Source organism: Castanea sativa, chromosome 4, assembly GCF_040712315.1.
Source record: "Castanea sativa cultivar Marrone di Chiusa Pesio chromosome 4, ASM4071231v1".
NCBI lineage: Eukaryota > Viridiplantae > Streptophyta > Magnoliopsida > Fagales > Fagaceae > Castanea > Castanea sativa.
This window is the reverse complement of record NC_134016.1, coordinates 11,197,991-11,204,876: the sequence shown is the minus strand read 5'-3', so window position 1 is coordinate 11,204,876 and position 6,886 is coordinate 11,197,991.

The window sequence follows — 6,886 nt, the reverse complement described above, 5'->3', positions numbered from 1 at the left end:
ATTGGAGAAGCTAAACCTAAATTTTTTGCAACAAAAGTAAACTGGTATAAATACTAGTTGACTGTAGTAAGTTGTTAAAAATAAAATAAAATATTTTATTAAGATTATATATCTTCCTTCAGTTAAAAAACTCAATTTCTCTCTCTTCCTCTATCATTTTAATGAATTATTTATATTATTTTGAATGAAGTGATAAAAAAAATAGAACATTTAATATTGTGTGTATTGTAAAGTAAGGTGGCAAAATAGATAAAGTAGTTTTTTGAAGTGCTAAAAGCTAAAATTTTTAGCACCACCACTGTGACGCTCTAACTTCAACGAAAAAAAAATCCTAACTAGCCTAGTATTAAAAAAAAAAACATTACTTTGTTTTTGTTTTTGTCTTTGTTAGTAGATGATTGCATCTTAATGTATTTAGAAACAACGATTTTGTGTATTTATAATTTTTTAATACTATATGGATGCTTATTTGGAGATTTTTTTTTTCTTTTTACTTCGGCCCCTGCTAACTTTAAATCTTGGGTCCGTCCCTATATTCAAATATACACTTGATGAAAATATACATGAGTTACAACTAAAAGATAATTTCAACATCAAATTATGTGAAAAAAACAATCTGCAAAGTCTACCTCTATCACCACGAATTTCAGGAATTTTAGCCATAGGTCACTTCATCACTATTATCATTAAAGCCTATAGTAAAACAATGAAACCAAAACACAAACAGACCCAAAAATTTACAAATAGACAAACCAGAGAACCTCGACTCTGTACTTTTTGAGAAACAAAGAAGCAGAGAAAATAGAAAAACTCTTTGATAAGTTAACGTAACAAATATTGATTTTTGTTTCTTGTTTTTTTGAATTCCCATAAAAGATGGGACATGAAGATTGAGATGGATAGAGTTCAGATAAAATTGTAACTCCCATATGACGATAGGTAACTGATTGGAGGGTGAAACGTGCCTAGAATCATGGAAGAAACTGTTTTTCTTATTTTAATTTAGCTAAAATTTAGGAGTGTTTAAATTACAAAATTTACATATTTAACCCTATTATTTGAGAGTATTTTGGGCATCAACATTGAGAATCCCAAATAGGAGAAGCCCTTTAAATAGTAGTATAGATAATGGTTATGAAAATACTAAAATAACTACAAGTTTTACAATATAAACTTAGAAAGTGATGTGACAATAATTATAATATGTGAGCTTCAACCCAGAGTTTTAAATTCCGTTTCGTAAGTTGTTTCGGATTAGCCATGGCAATGGAATATTTTGATATTGGTGTGTGATGGTGCACCATTTTGAGGTTACACGTTGGATATATACACACACACACACACATACATACACACACACTAGCTTTTCACTATGAGATTAAATTTAATAAGGATGTGATGTAAACGCCCCTTTTTACACCCACTAATCATATGGTGCCACCTCAGTTTTTTAAACTTGATTTCACTTAAAAGATTACAGCTTAACACACATGATTACTATACCCCTAAATATATTCAAATATTAATTTTATAATAAAAAATGTGCTCCGGTTTCACTATCTTCTTCTCTATTATGTCCACCACATCTCTTGCTCCATCATCACCAAACAACACTTGCTGCCATCGCAACCACCGCCACTGACTCTCAAGCCCTCTCCAATTGCCGCCTCTCCATGGAAAACCCAAAAAGATTCCTTCTTCAACTCCCTCTCTTCACCTTCACATTTTTAGTTTCCGTGAATACTTTTTCTCTTGATTGGTCAACTTTTTTCCTTTAGAAGCTCAAATCCTCTATCTTTTTCTTTCAGATTTTGCGTACCTCAATTGGGTTCTTTGAATTTTGATTTGGGTATCAATATATTTGATGTCAAGTTCAACTAAGTAAAGTCAGTTGCTTTCTTGTGTGTGTGAAATTTCTCTTTGTTTTTTGGTTATAAAATTTGTTCTTAGGCTAGGATCAATGACATCACTGACGGTGGCAGCTCCTTACTCCTGTGAAGTCTCTAGCTGTTTGGATTCGAAATTTTTGTTTTATCTTTGTTTTTTTAAAATTAATATTTGAATATATTTAAGGGTATAGTAACCATGTGTGTTAAGCTGTAACCTTTTAAGTGAAATAAAGTTTAAAAAACTGAGGTGGCACCATTTGATTAGTTGGTGTAAAATGGGGTTTTACACCACGTCCTTTTTGAATTTAAGCTCTTACACTATATATAAAAAGAGTGAATGATTACTGCTACAATACATTTGGTTTGTTCAAGTGGTACTGTTCCACTGGCCTTTTTTTTTTTCCCCTTTTTTTAGTGATTGATTACCGCTACCGTACATTTGGTTTGTTCAAGTGGCGCTATTCTGCTGCCCCCCCCCCCCCTTTTTGTAATATTGCTAGTTGAACTCTATTAAAACAAAAAATTAACACAATATTTTCACAATTGTTAGAGGTGTTAAGTCCTTATAGGTCAAAATAAAATAATAAAATATCATATTTGGACCAACCACAACTAAAAATAAAGGTATTGTGAAAAAAGAAGTTCTACATCTATAATGTTTTTCACAACACTTTCATAATAAATCATAGGTGGTAAATTATTATTGATTCTAATTTAAACTTACCAATAAAATCACTTCATTTCCCACCAATAACAACCCATAAAAACCTACTACTTATAATTTGTTGTGAAAATGTTGTGAATATAGCTTTTCTCTTGTAAAAATGTTAAGACATCTTGTTGTCGTTACAATATTTGCATAATTGCTGAGGTGTCAATTCTATAAGTCAAAGTAAAATATAACGAAATTATAAAGGTATTATGAAAATGTTGTGTCATTTGGTTGTTTCTAGAATTTTTTTTGTTTTTTTGTTTGAGGTTTAGTAGTTGAGCCAAAATTCGCTATTTCATATACAGTTTTCTTGGGTTTGCTTTATTATTATTTTTTTTTTAAATTTTTATACACACACACACACACAAAAACAAAAACAAAAACAAAACAAATACTTAGGATTAAAACACTTTTCATCTTTATGTTTGTGGTAGTTCACAATTCCTCCTAAGACTTTTAAATCAATCAATTTCCCCCTTAATATTTTGGAAAAGAGTAAATATATCCTATTGTTATTCTCTCATTTAGGGTTGTCCATGAGTCAGGTCAAATCGGGTTTGGATCTGACCCGTACTCGACTCGATTGAATTGGGTGAACGAAAAATTGACCCACGATTGATCAAACGTTCGGGTCAAGCCCGACGGAGTGGGTCATCGGTTGAGCAGGTTAGAGCCGGTCAGGTGATTTCAGGTCTCAGGCACAACAACATTTCAAAACCCAGAACAATCTTCTAAAAAAAAAAAAAAACCCAAAACAATCTTCTCAACAAAAAAAAAAAGTACAATCTTCTCAAAATCCAAAGCAAAAACCCTAGATCTTTGAGACTAAAACAAAATCAAAACCCGAAAAAAAGAAATTAAAATCCAAACCAAAAACCCCAAATCTATGACTAAAACGAAAAAGAGAGAGAAGATTAAACCAACACCACCACCACCACTCCTTCCCCCACCACCAACACATCCACCACAAGATTAGTACAATTTTTTTTAATAAAAAAATACACCTTTTTTTACTAACTCACCAACAAAATGCACAGATCAGAATATCAAGAGGAGATTTCAAGTTGATCAGAGGAAGCTTGTGGAGTTTGAGACTCAACCAAGGATGGTGAGTGCAACAACGACACAACAACGTCAAAAATAGGCTTGTGGAGTTTGAGTTAGCGACGGTGGACTAGGCAACATCGGCAAGGATGTTAGGGTTAGGGGCGGTGACAAGGCCCAACTTGGTGATGGCAACAGCAAGGAGGCTAGGTTAGGGATTTGATTGAGAGATTAAAGAATGTGAGAGTGAGAGATTAGAGAAAGTGAGAGAAATTTTTCTAAAATTGAAATGTAGAACAGACCCATTAGTCATCACTGTGTTTTTTCTTTTTAAAAATTCTGGGTCTGGTGGGTCGGTTTACACAAGTTAGAAGTCAAGGAATCCAAAACCGACCTGAAAAATTGAATATTAAAATTAATTAACCCGCACTCAACCCGTATGGACATTCGAATTTGTCTGTGGGCCTTTGGGTTGGACGAGTGGGCTGGGTCAGACGGGTTGATGGATAGCCCTACTCATTTAAACCTTAATGAAAGCTTACGGTTCTTTAAAATATTCCTTTGTGTAATGTTTAAAATACTCCCACAAAATTTTAACATCCCAAAAATGTTCTTCACATATTTTGAGTTTTAGATGATAGTAATACTTGGACAGTTGGAATGGTGATATTTTTTTTTAGAGAGTTTCAACCTATGGCGCTTACTCCTAATAATGCTCTTTATCATCAGACCGAGACATTAATCGGTTTTTCGTGTAAGTAGGAATTGAACCCCAGATCTCTTATTCAACCATCAGAAACTTTACCAGTTGAGCTAATTGGAATAGTGATATAAGGTGTTTTATTTTTACTTAGAGAACATTGATTTTCTAGGTTTAATATTCAAAACTCATAATTTATCTAATGGAAAATTCGATGATACATGACTTCTGTTATTTATTTTTTATTTCTTTTCTTGCCTAAAATGAGTGCTCATTAAAAACTAAGTAAGCTAAACATTGTACCTAGACTCATGTAGAATGATAAAGAAGAAAGTATGAATGAAATTTTTTTCATTGTGTATGGTTAAAGGTATTTGATGAAGAGCTTCAATTGTAGCATATGACATCATTTTGGTTTTTTTAATATATATATATATATATATGTATGTATGTATGTATGTATGTACGTATGTATGTATGCACGTATGTATGTATGCATGCATGTATGCATGTATGTATGTATTAATATTTATATTCATATTTTGGTTTAGGAGTTATTATTATGATACAAAAAAATGTCACAATATTTTCACAATTGTTGAGGTATCAGTTCCTTATATGTGAAAATAAAATAATAAAATATCAGACCAAGATTCGCAACAATTGAAAATAAATATATTTTATTGTAAAAATTTTGTTGTTATCACAATTTTCACAACTATTAAAATGTAAGTTCCTTATATTTATAAGTCAAAATAAAATAAAATAATAAAATATCAGACGAGATTCATCACAATCGAAAATAAAGGTATTGTGAAAATGTTGTGATATTTTATTGTGTTACTAAACTTCTTTTTCGGTTTAGTAAAATTTTGGGAGCCAAAATTCATTGTTTCATGTACAGTTTTTTTTTTTTTTGGTGCAAGGTTTGAAGTAAAAAACACATAATTTTACACCTAACAAAAAAAAAAAAATGGCCCATTTCACTGGCGTCTCTACATGCAAGCTTTGGTGGTCACAGGACCACCCTAACTTGTAAAAAATTGCATATATACACTTGCATAAAAAAAAAATATATATATATGTTTAACTAACCTACTGTGACCACCCTAACAAAAATGTTGAACACCTTGACTTGAGAATTACAAAATTTGTGTTCAACAAAAATAAGAACAATGCTATATTTATAACATTTTCACAATAATTTTACAACAAATCCAATATGGTAAGCTGTTACTAATTCTAATTTGGGTTCAATACTGATATTATTTTTTTACCCACCAATAACAGCTTTTTGCATAATATTTATTGTAAAAATATTATGGATGTAGCATTACTCCAAAATTAATTCTGCCCCCCAAACATAATCTTTTATCCCTTTTATAAAATTTTTTAAAAAAAATACTTATACAACAACAATAATTAGCCCAAATAACAACAAACAAAAACAAGATAAAACCAAACAACAACAAGTGATCTAATTATTCAACAAAAAGCCTATTATAAAACAAAAAGATAAAAGTCGCTAAACATTCAAATTTGTAGCTCGTTCAACCTATTCAATAAAAATAATCTCTAATTTCATTTTTCCTTAAAAAGGTACCAAGAAAAATATTGTGGTTGTCAATTCTCCTTGATGATAACGACAATTATATTTTTTTTGGCTTTGCAATTACAACAAATTTACTCTCTTTAGTGACTCGACTCACAATCGTTGCAAATATTCAAGTTATCGCATTGTTAGATTTTGTATAATTTAAATTTCTTAATGACCACCTTAAAAAAAATCTTAGAGCTACCATTGGCCCCTTTATGTTTGGGGTAGTTTCATTCTCCCCATAAACTTTAAAACCAAGCAAATAATCCCTTTTAGTGAGTGTGTATTGCCTTTAACAAATAGGTTCTAAGAAACTATCGTGCCAAATATATATTCATATTTTAAATAGTTACTCTAAGTTTAAGTTTATGGTTTTATACCTTTTCAAATAGAAATTTTATCTTAATTTTTTTTACTCAAACACATGCTACCCCAACTAATATATATATATATATATATATATATATATATATATATATATATATATAGACACACACACACACGGTTATACATCTATATATAGAAAGAGTCAATGCATTATAGCTACTATAAACAGCTACAGGAGTTTGTTTTGTTCAATGTCTGTACTGTTTTGTTGGCCTCTTCTTCTTCTACTTCTTCGTATTTTTTCCCCCGGTAATATAGTCTAGTGAACTCTTTTTTTATTTATCAATTTTTTTTATACATAGCTATTTGTTAACACAACAAATTATTAAACTATTATGATAATTGTTGAGGTGTTAATTTCTTATATGTCAAAATAAAATATCATAGTAAAACTAATTACAACTAAAAATAAAAGTATTGTGAAAAAATATGCTACATCCACACCATTTTTCACAACACTTTAATAACAAAAGTGTGAATTGTAAAGCCATAGTAGTAGCTATAGTTTATTTTTTGGTTTGTTCAATTGCATGGATTGCTGGTCTTCTTCTTCTTCT